The 18,190-nt window shown below is 43.7% G+C and overlaps 1 protein-coding gene across 1 annotated transcript in view; it reads left to right on the top strand.

The window, feature by feature from the left end:
* The first annotated feature begins 4,787 nt into the window (after window positions 1–4,787).
* creb5b (cAMP responsive element binding protein 5b) overlaps window positions 4,788–18,190 on the top strand; it is a 461,587-nt gene continuing 448,184 nt past the window's right edge. Inside the window, exon 1 of the mRNA XM_041184407.1 lies at window positions 4,788–4,863. The gene's annotated coding sequence lies outside the window, so the exon portion shown is untranslated. The remainder of the gene's footprint in view (window positions 4,864–18,190) is intronic.

Here is an 18,190-nt window from a genome sequence, read left to right on the forward strand (position 1 = left end):
AAGAGAATAGACAGGGGAGAAAAAATGCAGTTGGACTAGGAAGGAATCCATTTCTGTGGGGCAAAAACAGGCTGAAATGTTTGGTCTGCCAGTGAAGTCCTACTTGTGGATCTTTGGAAGGAGATAGAAGAGGGTTATGTGGGGTTTAGGGGCTGAGAGGGCGGAGGCCTTGAAGATAAGGTCTCTAAAGGCAATGATGTCAGCATCAGTCCTAAAAACGATAGTTTGGTGTTCAATGGTGGGGTCATGGACCGGGGAGGTAGGACGAGGTATCAGAAAGTTGACATTCAGCCTCTGGTAGGTAAAGGTCCGTTCAACAAACAACGGCAGTGTTGCCCTGGTCAGGTAACTATAGACCAGTTAGTGCAAAGTTAGCTAAGGGCAAACTTTTAGCTCCTGTTAACCCCTAAACAGGTGGTAAAGGGTTGGGGTGGGGTGGTGGTGAGTGAGGGGGGGGGGGGGGGGGGGGGGGTGGGGTGGGGGGTGCACATTAAAAGTAAAGAAATTCAAAACTTTGACACTCAGCCCATGGAACATTTCATCTATCGCCATTCTTACATGGGTAGGCTGCACGCCGTGCCTGTGTCACATCTTGGACAGGCAGGACACTAAATTAGGCTTCTGCAGTGCAGTTACGAGCATGAATTAAAATAATAATTGCGGCCAGATCTCCCAGGGCCTCGCAGCTAAGTGAAGACAGGAGCAGCTGGCTGCAGAGGGTAAGTGCTTTTTAGAGCACATTCTGTGGGCCAAAAGGAATAGGAGTGCTCCCCACTGTCCGTTAATCTTCTGCTGAATGTTGCCTCGCTTCGCCATCACAAACAGCTGACCCCAAATCCTCTGGCCTGATTTCTGCTAACTCACCCATTTAACCCTGTGATTTGCCGACAACCCCTGAAATTCCTGAAAATTTCTCTCCTGATTGTTAAACTCTGCCCCAATACTCCAACTCCAAATTTTTCCCAAAAGCCAGGGCTCACTGGCTTTCCTGCCTTGCAGCTAGTCAGCTGTTCAATCTTGACAGCTACCGGATGGAAATGGAATAAAGAAATTGTAATGAAATGTTGCTAGTAACACGAGCATCAGGTGGGAGGATGTGGCAACACAATAGTAATGTTACTGATTAGCAATCCAGAGGCCTGGATTAATGCTCCAGCAACAGTAGTTCAAATCCCACCACAGCAGCTCAGGGAATTTAAATACAATTAATTAACAAATCTGAAAGTGCTAGTCTCATTAATAATGATCACAAAACTATTGGATTTTTTTTTTGTAAAAACCCACCTAGTTCAATAATGTCCTTCAAGGGAGGAAATCTGCTATCCTTATCCAGTCCGGCCTACTGACCCACAGCAATGTGGTTGATTCTTAACTGCCCTCTGAAACTAGCTTAGCAAACCACTGACATGTATCAAACTGCTAAAGAAAAATTCAAATAAAAATAAAACTTTATGGATCATCCAGCATTGACCTAGGCACCAAAAATGACAAAAGCACACCCTGCCCAGTTGACTCTGGAAGATCCACCCCAATAACATCTGGGAACTCATGCCAAAATTGGGGGAACAGCACAGTTAAGGCATAGTCATGCTTACCGAAATCACACCTTAAAGTCAATGTCCCAGGCTCCGCCGTCACAATTTGAATGTCCTGTCCCACCAGCAGGACAGACTCACCAGAGGCAGCAGTAAAGGCAATGATATACAGCATGGAGAGTGTGGCCCTGGGAATTCTCAACATTGACTCTGAACCCACGAGGTCTCAACATCCGGGGGGGGGTTACCATTGACCAGACACTGAACTGGACTAGCCACATAAATAATGTGGCTACAAGAGCGGGTCAGAGGCTAGGAATCCTGCAGTGAGTAACTCACCCCCTGACTCCCCAAAGCCTGTCCACCATCTACAAGGCACAAGTCAGGAATGTGATGGAATATTCTCCACTTGCCTGGATGAGGACAGCTCCAACAATACTCAAGAATCTTGACACCATCCAGGACAAAACAGTCCACTTGATTGACACCCCATCCACAAATATTCACTCCCTCCACCACTGATGAACAGCAGCAGCAGTGTGTACTACCTATAAAATGCATTGCAGAAACTCACCAAGGCTCCTTAGGCAGCACCTTCCAAACCCACAACTGCTACCACTTAGAAGGACAGGGGCAGCAGCTACATGGGAATACCACCACCTGGTGGTTCTCCTCCAAGCCACTCACCATCCTGACTTGGAAAGATATCGCTGTTCCTTCACTGTCGCTGGAATCCTGGAATTCCCTCCTTAATAGCACTGTGGGTGCACCTACACCATGTGGACTGCAGTGGGTTCAATAAGACAGCTCACCACCACCTTCTTAAGGGCAATTATGGATGGGCAATGAATGCTGGTCTAGCCAGTGATGCCCACATCCTGTAAATGAATTTAAAAAAAGGTTGGTAGGGTTAAGATTGCCCTCAAAGTGCCAGCAGCTTCCTGGATGGCCAGAAGTTAAAATTAGTGATCATTTAGAGATGTTTGGATAATCAAGGCCCATTAAACCAATCCAACACAAACCGTGTAATAATGTATATTTTCATAGAATTACTTATGGAGGGAGGCCATCTAGTCCATCATGCTTTTGTCAGCTCTTTGAAAGAGCAATCCAATTAGTCACATTCTCCTGCCATTTTCCCATAGGACAGAAAAATTTTTCTCGAGTTATTTTTAAATTCCCATTTGAAGTTCTTATTGAATCGGGTTCCACCACCCCATATCAACTTGCTGCGTGAAAGAATTTCTCCTCATCTGGCCTCTGATTCTTTTACCTTAAATCTGTGTCCTCTGGTTAAAGACCCTTCTGTCACTGGAAATAGTTTCTCCATATTTACCCTAACAAGCTTGTCATGATTTTGAACAAGCCTACTGAATCTCCCTTTAACCTGCTCCGCCACAAGAACAACCTCAGCTTCTCTCGTATCCCCATGGGACTCAATTCCACGTCTTTGGTACCATTCTTGTAACTCTCCGCACCTTTCTAAGGTCCTAATGTTCTTCCTAAATTGCAGTTTCTGAATTGGACATAATACTCCTGCTTGGGCCTAACCAAATGGTTTAGCATAACTTATTTCCTTTTGTACTCTATGCGTCTGTTTATAAAGCCAAGGATCCCATAGGTTTTTTAAATCTGCCTTCTCAACTTTCCCTGCCACTTTTGTGGATTTGCACACATTCACTACTGGATCTCCACACCCTGTACAATTGTACCATTTAGGTTATATTACCTATCTTAATACTTCCTATGAAAATGAATCACTTCACACTTATTTACATTAAATTAGACCATAAGACCATAAGACATAGGAGCAGAAATTAGGCCATGCGGTCCATCAAGTCTGCTCCGCCATTCAATCATGGCTGATAAGTTTCTCAACCCCATTCTCCCGCCTTCCCCCCATAACTTTTGACCCCCTTACCAATCAAGAACCTATCTATCTCGGTCTTAAATACACTCAATGACCTGGCCTCCACAGCCTTCTGTGGCAATGAATTCCATAGATTCACCACTCTCTGCCTAAAGAAGTTTCTCCTCATCTCTGTTCTAAAAAGTCTTCCCTTTAATCTGAGGCTGTACCCTCAGGTCCTAGTCTCTCCTACTAATGGAAACATCTTCCCCACATCCACTCTATCCAGGCCTTTCAGTATTCTGTAGGTTTCAATCAGATCCCCCCTCATCCTTCTAAACTCCATCGACTATAGACCCAGAGTCCTCTAACATTCCTCATATGTTAAGCCTTTCATTCCAGGGATCGTTCTCGTGAACCTCCTCTGGACCCTCTCCAGGGCCAGAACATCCTTCCTGAGATATAGGGCCCAAAATTGCTCACAATATTCTAAATGTGGTCTGACCAGAGCCTTATAGCCTCAACAGCACATCCCTGCTTTTATATTCTAGTCCTCTCGAAATAAATGCCAACATTGCATTTGCCTTCCTAACTACCGACTCAACCTGCAAGTTTACCTTAAGAGAATCCTGGACTAGGATTCCCAAGTCCCTTTGCACTTCAGATTTCTGAATTCTCTCCCCATTTAGAAATTAGTTATTGCATCATGTGTCTGCCGATTTCAAAAGTCTACATCCTCCTGAAGTTCAAAAATCTATATCCTCCTTAAGTATGTTGTTATCCTCCTGTTTATTTTATTTGAATTTTGTGTTAACTGCAAACTTTAAAATTATGCCTTCTATTGCCAAATTCAGGTTGTTAATGTATATCAAAATAAGCAGTAGCCCTAATACCGATTTCTGGTTGGTGTCACTGCTGCACACTTCCCTTCAATTTTAATAAACTTCTGTACAGCATACTCCCTGCTTTTCTGCACAGCATTACTCCCTGCTTTCTGTCTTTTAGCCAATTTTCATAACCTTACATAGAATCAATAAAACTTTTTATTTACAGAAATCTACTATTTTCAATTGTGGCTGAAACTTCAGTGTGATTCCTCCATACATTATCAACCTGTTCCCCATCCTCCCCGGTATAATGCATTTTTCTGCTTTGCGATAGGAACGCCTCCCTACGCATCATCTTGCCCCCTTTGTTGCGTACGAGCGCCGTTCCCTTTTACGTGCCAACGCCATTACGTTGCGCACGTTGCCCGTCCGGTCGCGGTGCGTGCTAACGCTAAGCCCTCGGACTGCAATGATTTAGAAGTTCAGGAATCCCACGTGACGTCACCGGAGGGTGATGTAATGCTTCTCTAAATAGAATGTATTGTAATCTTCTCTCAGTCCAACGTGGTTCCTCACAGACCCGCTTCTTCTATTAGAGTTTCGGTAAGTTATTGGAAAATTTCTAAAGGGCACAAGGACGACAACCTCTCAGGTATTTTGACCCCTTTTGTGCACTTTCCCAACTGAGTTCTTTCTGTAAAGCATTATTAATTTGCATCTGTTTGCATTTTTTCTTTTTTTTTGCTGATGTTAAATAGTAAACAGTATCTGTATTGGTACGCACATTGGGGGTGTGTTACCGTTACTAAACTGTTGATGGTTACTGTTCGTAAGTTAAAAACTGTGAGGAACTGTCAGGTAAGATGAGCTTTTCCATGGAAAAAGTGTGTTTAAATGAAAGTTCTTCAGAGAAATGTTGTAAGGAAAGTCATTAGTATTCCTGCGCTGTTTTTGTCTGGCATCCTGGCTTGTGATATCGTCTCCTTCACAGAACAGGGACGACGAATGGGAATTTTCAGAACTGGTGTGAAAAAAAACTAACTCGTGTGAAAATAATAAAAATTAAAACTTTAGCTTCAAATTATCGTGGATCTTCAGTTTGCAACAGTTAAGTGCTAGTTTTTTTGCTGTCAAGTCGCTCCAAATAATGGACCTGTTGTTATACGTAAAGCAATGATAGCACTTTTGCTTAGATGCTAAGTGAGTTTTGAATACAAAAAATGGAAATTTGTTAAAGCTACATTGAATTTTTACGCGTGTTCAGATTAGCAAAAGACTATTCTAGACATCTTGAGTTGCTGAATTTAGTTTTTCTGCGGCTATATTAGAACATTTTAAAAATTCTGATTGACTTTGCTCTTTGTTGCTGCGGTCCATAGAGCACCATATATTTCGTTTTGTTCATTTCAAATTGTGAGTATTTTGTTAATTTATATGAGAACCGGGTTATAGTTGGCCATTACGTCATTCTGCAGCCTGTTAAGTATGTTTGATTAACAGCCTGCGATATTGAGGGTTCAGGGGGCCAGATCTGCTGACAAAGCGCTCTCCTTTTAAAGCCCATCCATTAAAAAATCTAAAGATGAAACATTGTAATAAGTCTAATTTTCTAAAGTTATTCTCACTTTAAATGTATACATAACTGTCTTTCCCCGACATCCCTCAATAGCTATTGTACTTGTTTGTAAAGCGATACATTCAGACTTGAAATTTATTCTCTATTATTGATGAACTGGTTCATTCAGTCATTTATCTGGAGTTTGCAGCACCCGTCACCGCCAGCGATAATTTTTTAAGCAACTTTTAGAGGCAAGAAATGGGGAAGTATGAATTAATGCCATGCATGCGTGAATAGATAAAATGCTTCGTTCTATATCGCAATTTTACTTTACTTTTGAAAAATTGTTCTTTTGGTGTAATGTGAAAAAATCCCGCTTTAAGCAAATCAGTTGGGTTTCCAGTGGTGGAATTTGAGCATTTCTGCCGAGCTTACAAAATCACACCTAACAGCAGAGCCCTTACTATGCCAGTACTATAGAAGAACCAACTTCAAATGTTGCAACTTGTGAGACAGACTGTGGTTGCACTTGCAGCGTTGATTATTCGTAGCAGTTTCTGAATGTCAGATTGCCGAGGAATTCCTCAAGACTGCAGGCATTACTGAGTTCAGGTTGGCCACCTGGCCGAGCTCGTTTTTTTCCGCAGTTGGAGAGTTTCGCGCGGCGCCTTCGCGGGAGGGAGGGGGGGGAAGCTCTCGCCTGAGAGTCAGTCCTGTGGAGAAAGTGGCGGAAAAGTTCGACTGTTCCACCACATCCCACCACCCCCCCCGCCAAAAAAAGTCCACTTAACATACAGGGGGTGGGGGGACTATTTATCTCCTGCCCTTTGGAAGTTGCAAGTGAGAAGTTATGCTCTACTGATGATTACATCGAAGTCCCTGTGTCAGGAGAACCATCGCTAGGGACCGCGCGCGCACTGTTGCAGAAAGTCTGAGTGAGCGCCAAACACTTCCCCTTCAGCCTGGCACCAAGAGCGGCACATAGACCAGTAAGACTTCACTTCACAATCACTGAGCCGATCAAAAAAGTTGCAACTTTAATTAATTTAGAAGATTTTAAGTTTACACGGTCATTCAGGAGACGCCAAGCTGTTCAGGACGTTGCATTTCGAGTCTTCAGAAACGCCGTGCAGACTTTCTGAACCGGGTACTCATCAACAAATTGCACCAGCCGCCAGTTACTAACTGCAAAACGTTTCACAGAATCAGTGTGGCATGCTAAGGGTTCCAGACAGATGGATAAATACCTAAATGGAAGTTTACAGCGTCTGCACTTACTGAACTGTTGATGAAGTCAGCGCGATCGAGAGAACTGGATGGCGCAGTATTTACAATACACACAGGCCACTACTGTATTCAAGCTGGTGTTCTGCCGTACAGACCCCGGAGGAACAAATTGTTGAGCTCATGGATCAAAAAGTTCTGGGGATCTCCCACCGAGCAGTAACTGTAGAATGCTAGACAAGTTGGGAAACTAAACGGCAGTAAGATCACATCCCCCCTTTAACGTTTTTAGGCACAATTCAAAGAAAAATGGATAGCTTTTTGCAATATGACTCATCCTTAGGTTGTGTAATAAATAGTTTGTAATATAGGTTCATGTAAATGCTCAAGGTTAGAGACACACGACTGATTTCCATACGGGCGTCAACCTTGACATTCAAGTCTAATACGATGAAATACAAAGAAAGGAAACTCCTTGACCTCCGATACATAAGATGAGCGAGACTAGGCATGTATACCTGCATTCCGGGATTCATGGTCAGCTATGTTTTAACGCAGCTTTTCAAAGTGAAATTTAGTAAGGGCAGTAGTTAGGTGTTGTTGGAGTCTGTCCTACAGATTTGGAGCTGAGGTACTGTTCAACTGGATGCCATAAAATCTCAAAGCCCAATTTGATGTCTTGCCCAGTAACAGGTTAACTGGTTATGCATCTCACCATTGCTGTTTGAGAGTTCTGTGTATAAATCATTGCAATTTGCCTGTATAACACATCAAAATTAATTCATTGGCTGTGAAGCACTTGTCCTGAGAATGTGGGAGGTGCTATATATAAATGTAATCGTAATACTGTAAATGTGCGTGAAGAGCCTAAAGATCTAGTTTTTGGGAGCGTGTTGCAGATTACTTCCTGTTGATTACAATAAATAATACATTAAAGGGAAGATGTTTGTATAACATGAAAAAGTGGGTACAATTAAACTTACAAAAAGTAATTTCAGCAAAAATGAATTCAAATAAATTACATTGTAATTTCAGGTAGGCAAAGTATTTGTGCCACCAAATTATTTAATGTATGGCTGGGTTTGTATTTATATTGCTCCTGGCTAGTTTAGGTAGTGAAAAATGCTGTTGATGTGATGTATATGGATTTTCAAAAGGCATTTGATACAGTGCCACACCAGACTTGTGGGGAAAATTCTAGGTCATGGGATAAGAGGGAAACTAGGCACTTGGATAAGAAATTGGCTGAGTGACATTAAACAGAATAATGATAATTGTTGTTTTCAGATTGAAGGTCTGTAGTGGAGTTCCTCAGGGGTCAGTGTTGAGACCCTTGCTCTTCCTGATACATATTAATGACTTAGACTGTGGTGTGCAGGGCATTATTCAAAATTTGCAGATGATACGAAGATTGGAAATGTCAACTGTGATGGGGATAGTCTTGAACTTCAAAAGGACATAGACATGTTGATGGATTGGGCAGACAAGTGGCAGATGAATTTAATGCAGAGAAGTGTAAAGTGATTCCTTTTGGCAGGAAAAATATGGTGAGACTTTATAAAATAAAGGGAGAGCCTCTAAAGGAGGTGCAGGAACAGAGGGACTTCGGTGTATACGTTCACAGGTCATTGAAGATGGCAGGGTATGATGAGAGAGCAGTTAATAGAGCATATAATAACTTAATCTTTATTAATAGGGGTATTGAATACAAGGGTAAGGAGGTAATGTTTCACTTGTATAAGACACTAGTTAGGTCTCATCTGGAGTACTGTGTCCAGTTCTGGGTGTCATACTTGAGGAAGGATGTGAAGGCATTGGAGAGACTACAGAGGAGATTCACAAGAGTGATTCCTAGGATGAAGAACTGTAGCTATGAAGATAGATTGAAGAGGCTGGGACTGTTTTCCTTGGAGAAAAGAAAGCTGAGAGGTGTCTTGATAGAGGTTTTCAAGATCCTGAGCAGTATGGACAGGGTAAATAGGGAAAAACTGTTTCCACTGGAGAACAACAAGAACTAGAGGACATAGATTCAAAATAATTGATGAAAGGAGTAAATGTGATGTGAGGAAAATATTTTTTCACCCAGAGGATGGTTAGAGTCTGGAACAAACTTCCTAAAAGGGTTGTGGAGGCAGGTTTGATAGGGGTATTCAAAAGGGAATTGGATTGATACCTGAAAAAAGAGAATGTGCAAGGCTACAGGGATAAGACAGGGGAATGGGACCAGGTGGAATGCTCTTTCAGAGAGCCAATGTAGACTTGATGGGCTGAATGGCCTCCTTCTGCACTGTAAATATATACTGTGATACAGTGAAAAAAACAGAATTATCAACTAAAATCTACAATTTTAACAATATTTTTCCCCAGTAGTATTACTTACAAGGTTGAGTCCTTCTGGAGAGAGATCTAGTGTGATTTGGTGATTAATAAATTAGCTTTTCTGAACTATAAAGGTGAGGTGATGTCCTGTGTATAAGATGCTCAGAGGTGAAGGGGCGTGTGTTTACAAATTCTATTTGGGATGGGTAAGGCCTTTCGTATGTGTCTCCTTTGTTTTTATTTGCAAGGCATAATTTTATTGCTAAGTTGCTGATTTGAAGCTGGCAAGCTTCTGTTAGCATTTATATTCCTGACGGCACCTGTATTTTCAACACTAAGAGCATCTCTCTCCTTGTTCCCAACCAGTGCAACAGATCTCTTTTCTTCCCTCCTCAACAAGGTCTCTCTGCTCCCTTTGTACTTTGCAACACTTTGGTCTGTTTCTGTCTCTTCCATCTCCTCTCAACAGACTCTGTTTACTTCTCTCCCATACCATGACAAAAATGGGATCTCTCCCCCAGATAGGGCCTCTCACCCCTTTCACCTCAACAGGACTGCTCTCCTTGTCCTTATCCTCATTTTAAGAATATGATCTCACTCTATTACCAACTTGATAATGCAAGGAGTAATGTATTGTATATCCTCGGTGAGACAAGGAGTCATGAAGTCCTGGACCTGGCTTGGTTGGAATAAAGCTACAGCACCTAGTTTAGGCCTACCCAGTCCAAGAAGAGGGCTGGAATACTCGTGCAGGCCTAGCTGGGTTTGGTAAAAGAGGAGCACAGATAGAGAGAGGCAGTCCAGGCACTAAGGCTGAGAAAGCAGCAATCCCCATATTAAAACTTGGGATGGAGTGGGAAGAAGAGCTTGGAGTTGCTGTGAAGAGGAAGGTATCAAATAGAATGGTGGGTGACTGGGAGGGGTAAAGTGCCAATCTCAAGGGCAAATAGGAGTCTGATGGAACCTGCATCTCAGCATTACTTAGTCTCGGCTATGCACTTTTTTAAACCAAAAAACAGCCAGAGAATGGTGCTCATGAACAAACAGAGCTGACAGTTTATGGCCTGGATTAAATGCTATCTCAAAATGGACCATCACTCAGCATCAATTTTAGATATATTACATATCATCATTATATTCTAATGCCCACTTGTGGTTGTAGTGTAGTCAGTTACACATCTCTTGCACTGATAACACTTGTTGAATTGATTCTTTCACCCAGGAGCCAAAGTTTTCCTTTTGTTATCATTCCTCGAATGACCTACTCCTGTACTGTGTTGTTTCTGTCACCCTATTCATGAAGAACTGCTGTAGCTCAAAGAGATTGTTGTGTGGATGGTAAATAAATTTAATGGTTTATGATCGGACTGGAGGGGGTGCAGAGGAGATTCACCAGGATGTTGCCTGGAATGAAACATTTAAGTTATGAAGAGAGGTTGGATAGACTTGGGTTGTTTTCATTGGAGCAGAAAAGACTGAGGGGCGACCTGATCGAGGTGTACAACATTATGAGGGGCATGGACAGGGTGGATAGGGAGCAGCTGTTCCCCTTAGTTGAAGGGTCAGTCATGAGGGGACATAAGTTCAAGGTGAGGGGCAGGAGGTTTAGGGGGGATGTGAGGAAAAACTTTTTTACCCAGAGGGTGGTGACAGTCTGGAATACGCTGCCTGGGAGGGTGGTGGAGGCCTCACATCCTTTAAAAATTACCTGGATGAGCACTTGGCACATCATAACATTCAAGGCTATGGGCCAAGGACTGATAAATGGGATTAGGTAGGTAGGTCAGGTGTTTCTCGCGTGTTGGTGCAGACTCGATGGGCCGAAGGTCCTCTTCTGTACTGTGTGATTTTGTGATTGGCATGGAGAGCAGCAAAATTGGGAAAGTCATTTCCTAGGGCAGAATTTTATGTTCCGCGGGCGGGCGAGCGCCTGACCCAATTCAGCATAAATTGTGTGAGAAGACATCGGCCGAGCACCCCAACGTCATCGCTCACTCGCAATTGTTGGCAGGCATGTGCAAAAGTCGGAAGTATGCCTGACGACAATTAAGGTCATTAACGGCGCAATTGACTCTGATTTTTTGTTGTCCTTCCAACCTTATATTTGGCAGATGGGCGAATCAGCCACACGACGTTGCATTTTTCACCAAACCTCATCCAAGGGCGGGATGAAATTTCCGTGATGAAATAAAATAAAAATAAATTTCTATGGACAGCATTTTTATCAGCCATATTTTCAGGTGATTGAATATGATGCATGGACACTTCTTTCAGTTTTAAAACCTTTATTTCAGCTTTTTCAGGTGTCCAGCTCCCTGAAGCAGCTGCCTGCATTCAGGGAGCTTTCTCACAGCGCTCACCTGCACCCGTGGAAGTGTCATCGTCCTCCCTCTTCCTGCCCCCATCCTGCAGCGCTGAGCATTTCAGTGCTTGTTTCACGTTGGCTGGCCGATTGCATTCCACAGTCCGTTTCCTGATCACTCCGGGGCCCGCCAAAGGTAAAATTCAGGTATTAGTTTTAGTTAGATGTATTTAAAAAACATCTTTATATACACTATATTAGCACTTTTTGTACTCACTTTAATTTAGATAATCTGGGCTTTATAAAGGTGTGATATTAATGTAGGGAAATTGAGCAATTTTTTGCTTCTTACAATGGGCAGAATTTTAACTGACAAGAGGAGGCAGGTGTAGTTTGGGAGATAATTCCCTGAAAAGTGGTGTCAGGATCCCAACATGATCCCTTCACTTTAACTTGGGTAGGTTTGCAGGTGAGCAGGGAACCCTGTGTGCAGCTGTTGGGTGAGCCATTACTATGTGCAAATGGGCAATTCACTTTGAATTTAACCCAGCAGCTTAACAGCCAGTGCATGGGTTTCCTGGGGAGTCTGCAACTTGCCAGAATCAACCAGGAGAGAACACAGAAGGGAGTACTTCTTCAATGAAAATGACAGGCTAGGAAGCCTTCACACAGTGAAACTGAGTAGCTGCAGCCATGTCTAGCTGAAAAGCTGGTGTTCACAACACTTCTTAGAGTGAGCTCGTAAATTTTGACTTGATTTGCAACTTCTTGGAAGTCAGTCTCATGTCTTGGATTTCACTAACCTTGATCTGCACACTGTCAAGCCTCACTGTGGCATGGGAGCACCATATAATACAAGGAATACTGTATATCCTCGACGAGACAAGGAGTCATGAAGTCCTGGACCTGGCTTGGTTGGAGTAAAGCTACAGCACCTAGTTTAGACCTACCTAGTCCAAGAAGAGGGCTGGAATACACGTGCAGGCCCAGCTGGGTTTGGTAAAAGAGCACAGATAGAGAGAGGCAGTCCAGGCATTTAAGGCTGAGAAAGCAGGAATCCCCATATTAAAACTTGGGATGGAGGAAGAAGAGCTTGGAGTTGCTGTGAAGAGGAAGGTATCAAATAGAATGGTGGGTGACTGGGAGGGGTAATGTGCCAATCTAAAGGGCAAATAGGAGTCTGATGGAACCTGCAACTCAGCATTATTTAGTCTCGGCTTTGGACTCTGCTGAAGAATAAGAGAAGGAACTGCAGGAGCAACACCAACAGCAGCACCTGCTGCTTTCTCCTCCACCACATGCCACACCACAGACCAGAGGGGATGGATACAGACATCCATTTGAAGGCTCTCATGGAAGGTTATTGATGACATCTGTAGCCTCCTGGAACAATACCTCCTGCCCAGTGGATCAGGAGGGCATGCACTACCAGTCACTGACAAGCTGGCTACCACTGCAAAGCCTTGTCCCCCACCTCTTGTTGCAGATGGTACACACAGCATCTACTGTGCATCAATGGTGGAGGGAGTGAATGTTGAAGGTGGTGGATGGGGTACCAATCAAGCTTTTTCCTGGACAGTGTCCAGATTCTTCAGTATTCTGAGAGCTGCACTAATCCAGGCAAATGGAGGGTATTCCATCACACCCCTGACTTGTATCTTATAGATGGTGGACAGGCTTTGGGGTGTCAGGAGTGTGTACCCTCTTTTGAAAGGAGAGAGTTGTGAATGTGAGAAATGGATTGTGTGGAAAGAGAGGAAAGATAACATTTGTGGAGGGTAAGGCATGGGTATGAGATGACATAAAAATGGCCATTCAGATGGGAGTGTGAGGATGTATCTGGAAAGAAGGATGGGTGGAGCTGCAAGGGTTAGTCTGTGGGGTGTTGTGCAGGAGAATGCTGGGAAAGTCAGATTGTGTAGGTTTGGCACCTGAATATGTTATGCCTCTCACTTACCTGTCCTCCTGATGTCCTTGAGGCTTGTGGTGCGCTATCTCCAGGTTGGAGGGTTCACACCCCTGCTGCTGACTTTGTTGGCCACTTCCATTCGCACCTGCTTAGTTGGAGAGGCTGATCTCTTTCTGCCATTATTATAATCTCCATATGGGAACTGTAAACCAAAATAACTAAATTTACTGAATGGCCCCCAAATGAAGAAATTATGAACAAGATTCCACTTTCTGTAGTTTGTAACTCTTTCGAGTACAAACCCGTTTCCATCTATTTCAGATGAAGTTACATTGTTTCATAGTTTGCCATTGTGAGATTTGAACTTGTGATCTTGGAGTTACAAACTCAGTGCCATAACCACTTGGCTATTTAGGCCAAGCCTTTCTGTACTTTGTACTTTAACACAAATCAAACCCATGTAAATTAATAATGAATTAACAGGCAAATTATAGCCATTATGAACTATAAATTACACATGGGGCTGGATTTCATGGGGTGGGAGTTGGGGGGGTTGGTGCAGTGGACTGCTTGCCTTCCACAGGGTCTCAGAGTGGATGGCTGGGAGGAAGTCCCGCCCTTGAGAGCAGCCGGTCAGGCTGATTGGCCAGCAGCTCTAGCTGTCCCAGCAGTGCCAGAACTGAGTAGTGGGCCCTTTGGGACTGCAATCAGGCCCACAAAGAAGGCAGCCAAGGCATCCAGAGCCAAGGATTGGGCAGCCGAGGGAGGTGGGAGGGCCTGTTTTGGAGGCTAGGTGAGGAAGAACAAAGGAGGGGGTAACATCTTAGTGGGGGGAGGGGGGGGGGTGCCCCCTCCCAAATAATCTGCCCCGCTTCCTTCCCACCTTTACAAAAATGTTTTGAAAATGGCCTGTCCACTCCCGCCAGCTTGCCCACACCAACCATTTTATGGCGTGGGCAGCATATGATTCAGGTCAATTGGCTCATTAATAAGCTCAATGACCCTTAATTATTTATGTAACTATGGTGGGGTGGGCTGCCGATTTTTGACACCTGTCATGTTACGGGGGCAGCTTGGGGACGGGCAAGAAGGAGGGTTTGCCACCTCTCGTATTTTATGTGCCTGCCCTCCCTGCTGAAAACATGTCAAGCTGGGGGGGCTGTAAAATCCAGCCCATGGAATAGCAGATACATCAAAGACATGAAATGACAAGCATTCTTATCACTCCCTGCTCAAATGTGGCACCACATGCCATCTCACAGTCTTTTCAACATGGCCTCTGGAATGTAGGATCACTCACTTTTCAAACTCAGCGGCCAGGGTTTTACAGCCCTGCCACGGCGTGTCTCTCCCCGGCGGATGCGGCGAGCCATTTAAATCTCCATTCAGTCTGGCGGGACTGTAATAGCCCACTGCGCGGGAGGGGCTGTAAAATCCTGGTCAATAGATTTGGTCATCGGGTCACTTGCAACAGTAGCCCCACTCCATCCAAGTTCCCGGAGGCAGTCATCGCCCAAACAGCAGGGCCGTACAGAATCTCCTTATCTAAGTTCATGATAGTTTTGATGACACAGATTGCCCACAGATCCCTTTAATAAACCTCATTAAACAGTCTGGTCAGCCCTAGTAAAACTGAAACATAACCATAGTATTGTCCAATTCATAATCACTGCTCAAACCCTGATCCCAGCTTTCTGCCCTGTTTAAGTGTATTACACACACATAGATTCTTGTAAACATGCCTTCACTGTTCTTCCCGCTGCGGCAATTCCCCTTTGTCTTGTTTTACATTGTCATGGTCCCCATGCAGACCTATAACCTTTAAAAAGATTGCAATTGTCTGCTCTGCCCGCCGATGGCGGGCTGCGTTCCCCGCCATTGGATGTCGGGAACCTCATTGTAATACATCAGCATATTATTATAAGGCCAGCCTGCCGGACTCATCCCCCTCCCACTGGATCATCCACCCACGGTGGCGGGAACACTCGCTGTGTTTCACAACAGCATATATAAGGTGTGAACTCGGGCAGGCTGCACTTTGCTCGCGACTTCCAGATTTGTTTGCCAACCTTGCCTCAGTCAGCACTCATAGTCATCAGCGCCAGGCTTCACAGACAGCACCACATCACTTTTATCATGGGTCAGTCTCTACCTACCAGATCAGCCATATGTTGGCGGCTTTTCAACAGCTGAAGGGCAAGGGCTTGCTTGGGGAAGGAGGAGAAGAGGCCTCAGGCAAAGAAAGAGGCTGCCGGACGAGAGCTGTACTGGGGAAGGACGTATCCCAGGATGTGTGTGCCGGGACACATGTTGACCTGTGCAAGTGGTTCAAGATGGTGAGGACTGAGGAGGTAGTCTCCAGAGGAGCTGAGGCCAGATGGGCATGTGAGGGCATGTGTGTGAGAATGGGTGATGATGTCCCTTGATCTGGCAGTGAGTGAGATGCTAATGAATGTGTGATGGGCTTGAGTGTGTGAGTTTAGAGTGTTAAGATGGTTGCCATACTCTGGCTGCACAGATGAGATCATTCATCCTCTATCTGCATTGAATGGTCAACCTCTTCTGTACAACATTGACACGGATCGCCACTGCCATTGCCTACCAAGCCATAGTGATAATGTAGCTGCCCCTCCTGCGGCCAGAGCTGGGGTGGAGGATATCACAGTGGGTCTCCACGGCATCCAAAGGGCACTCAAGGGTAGCAGTCTTCTTGCCTTTTGGGGCCATGTCTTCTTTGCTGCAGCCCTGGGCTGGAAGCACTGAGCGCGGCTGTACTTTAAATGTGGTGCCTGGCGTGATGAAGCGGTGAGGTGACGGTGTGGCAGGTGAATTGGAACCCATCCATCATGGAAATGGTGTATATCCCAGGGATGCATAATTAATGTGGCGGGTTTGAGACGATATGGTGTGAAAACCGGCCGTCATAAAATGATGTTTTATTCACCCGCTACCACACTTCATGCAAATTTGGGCCGATTCCACCCAATGTGTCAGTATCAAGCACAGCTGTGTGAGAAGTAGCATGTGGTAAAGTTCCAAAGTCTGCTTTGCCCCAGCAATGTTAACCCAACCTCATTGGTGTACTCTCCACAGAATTACGACAATTTACTCCAGAAAAACTTATTCATCTAGTACTTCCTAGTATATTGTATTCACTGCTTACAATGTAGTCTTCCTTACATTGAGGAAACCAAATGCAGAGGAACACCTCTGTTCAGTCTGCAAGCATGAGCCTGAGCTTCCTGTCTCTTGTCATTTCAATTCTCCACTTTGCTTCCACTCTGATCTTTCTGCCCTTGGCCTGCTACATTGTTCCAATGAAGCTCAATGCAAGCTGGAAGAACAGCACCTCATCTTTCAACTCAACTCTACAGCCTTCTGGACTCAACATTGAGTTCAACAATTTTAGATCACAACGTCTGCCTCCATTTTGTTTTTTTTGCTGATTTGGTTTTTCTCATTTCTTTATTAATTCGTTTTGCATTCAGATGGCAGCTATCCAGACATTCACACATCATTTGGACATATCTTTTATTTCTCCACTTTACCCACCACCACAAAACCATTTAATCTCTTTTGCCCTCCACCCTATCACAGACCTTCACTCTTGTTCTTCCCTCCCCAGTCGTCTTTAATTTTTTTCAAAACCTATTACATTTCAATCTTTCCTCAGTTTTGTTGAAGCGTTATCATCGACCTGAAATGTTAACTGTTTTACTCCACAGATGCTGTTGACCTGCTTAGTATTTCCAGCATTTCTTGTTTTTATTTAAGATATTCAGCCTGTTGTAACTATGCTGGCATTAGATTTTCAACTGCAACCATCTACTGTAGCACCATCTCACCTCATTATCCTCATATTCGTAAATATTCTTCCTTTTCAAATTATTATTCAATTGCATGATAAATTTATATGGTTTGCAACACTACTGCTTGAGAGTCAAATTTCCAACTTCATGAATTCTGTACCAAAATATGGGTACTTTTGTACTGTGGGCCTATATTTACTACAGACTAGGTTGAGGCTGCCTCATCTCATTTCTTAGAATCCTTCTGGGCATCAGAGAGTGATGTCAGTTTGGGTTGGATTCTGAAGGGAGATAAAAGTATGCTTATTCCAATTATTTAATAATTTTTCCTTCTGATTCCAGTTTATGCTTCTAGTTGGTTGAGTGCTGTAATATAATGTGTGCATGTATTAACATGTACTTTGGCAACAATTTTTCCCCTAAAAATATAATATTAAGTATAAGTTCTGCTTTTCAGGTATTCCTTGCAGTAATCACTGATCTATTCCCCCTTTTCAACAACACACATTCACACACTGGCTTCACAATTATAACTCTGCTTTTTATCCCAAGTCCATTTTCCCTGCATATTAAATACATTTGAGATTTTTGTTTCAAACTTAAAATTGAGGAAAGTAATATTATTGCTTTGAATGTCACTCTAAAAATTTAGCTGGATGAAAATTCTGTACCTATCAAAATGACAATGCTTTGATTTCCTTTTCTACAGGCTGAAGTTTAAGGTTCCAATAACTCTGTGATAGGCACATGACTGAAAAACAAAGCGAAAGAAATAAATTATATGGGAATGCATAAAAGTGGTGGATAGTGTAGATAAACACTCAGTTAAAGAGAAGGACATGTGGGGAATTTTGACTG

The sequence above is a fragment of the Carcharodon carcharias genome, chromosome 3 (assembly GCF_017639515.1).
Source record: "Carcharodon carcharias isolate sCarCar2 chromosome 3, sCarCar2.pri, whole genome shotgun sequence".
NCBI classification, from domain to species: Eukaryota; Metazoa; Chordata; class Chondrichthyes; order Lamniformes; family Lamnidae; genus Carcharodon; species Carcharodon carcharias.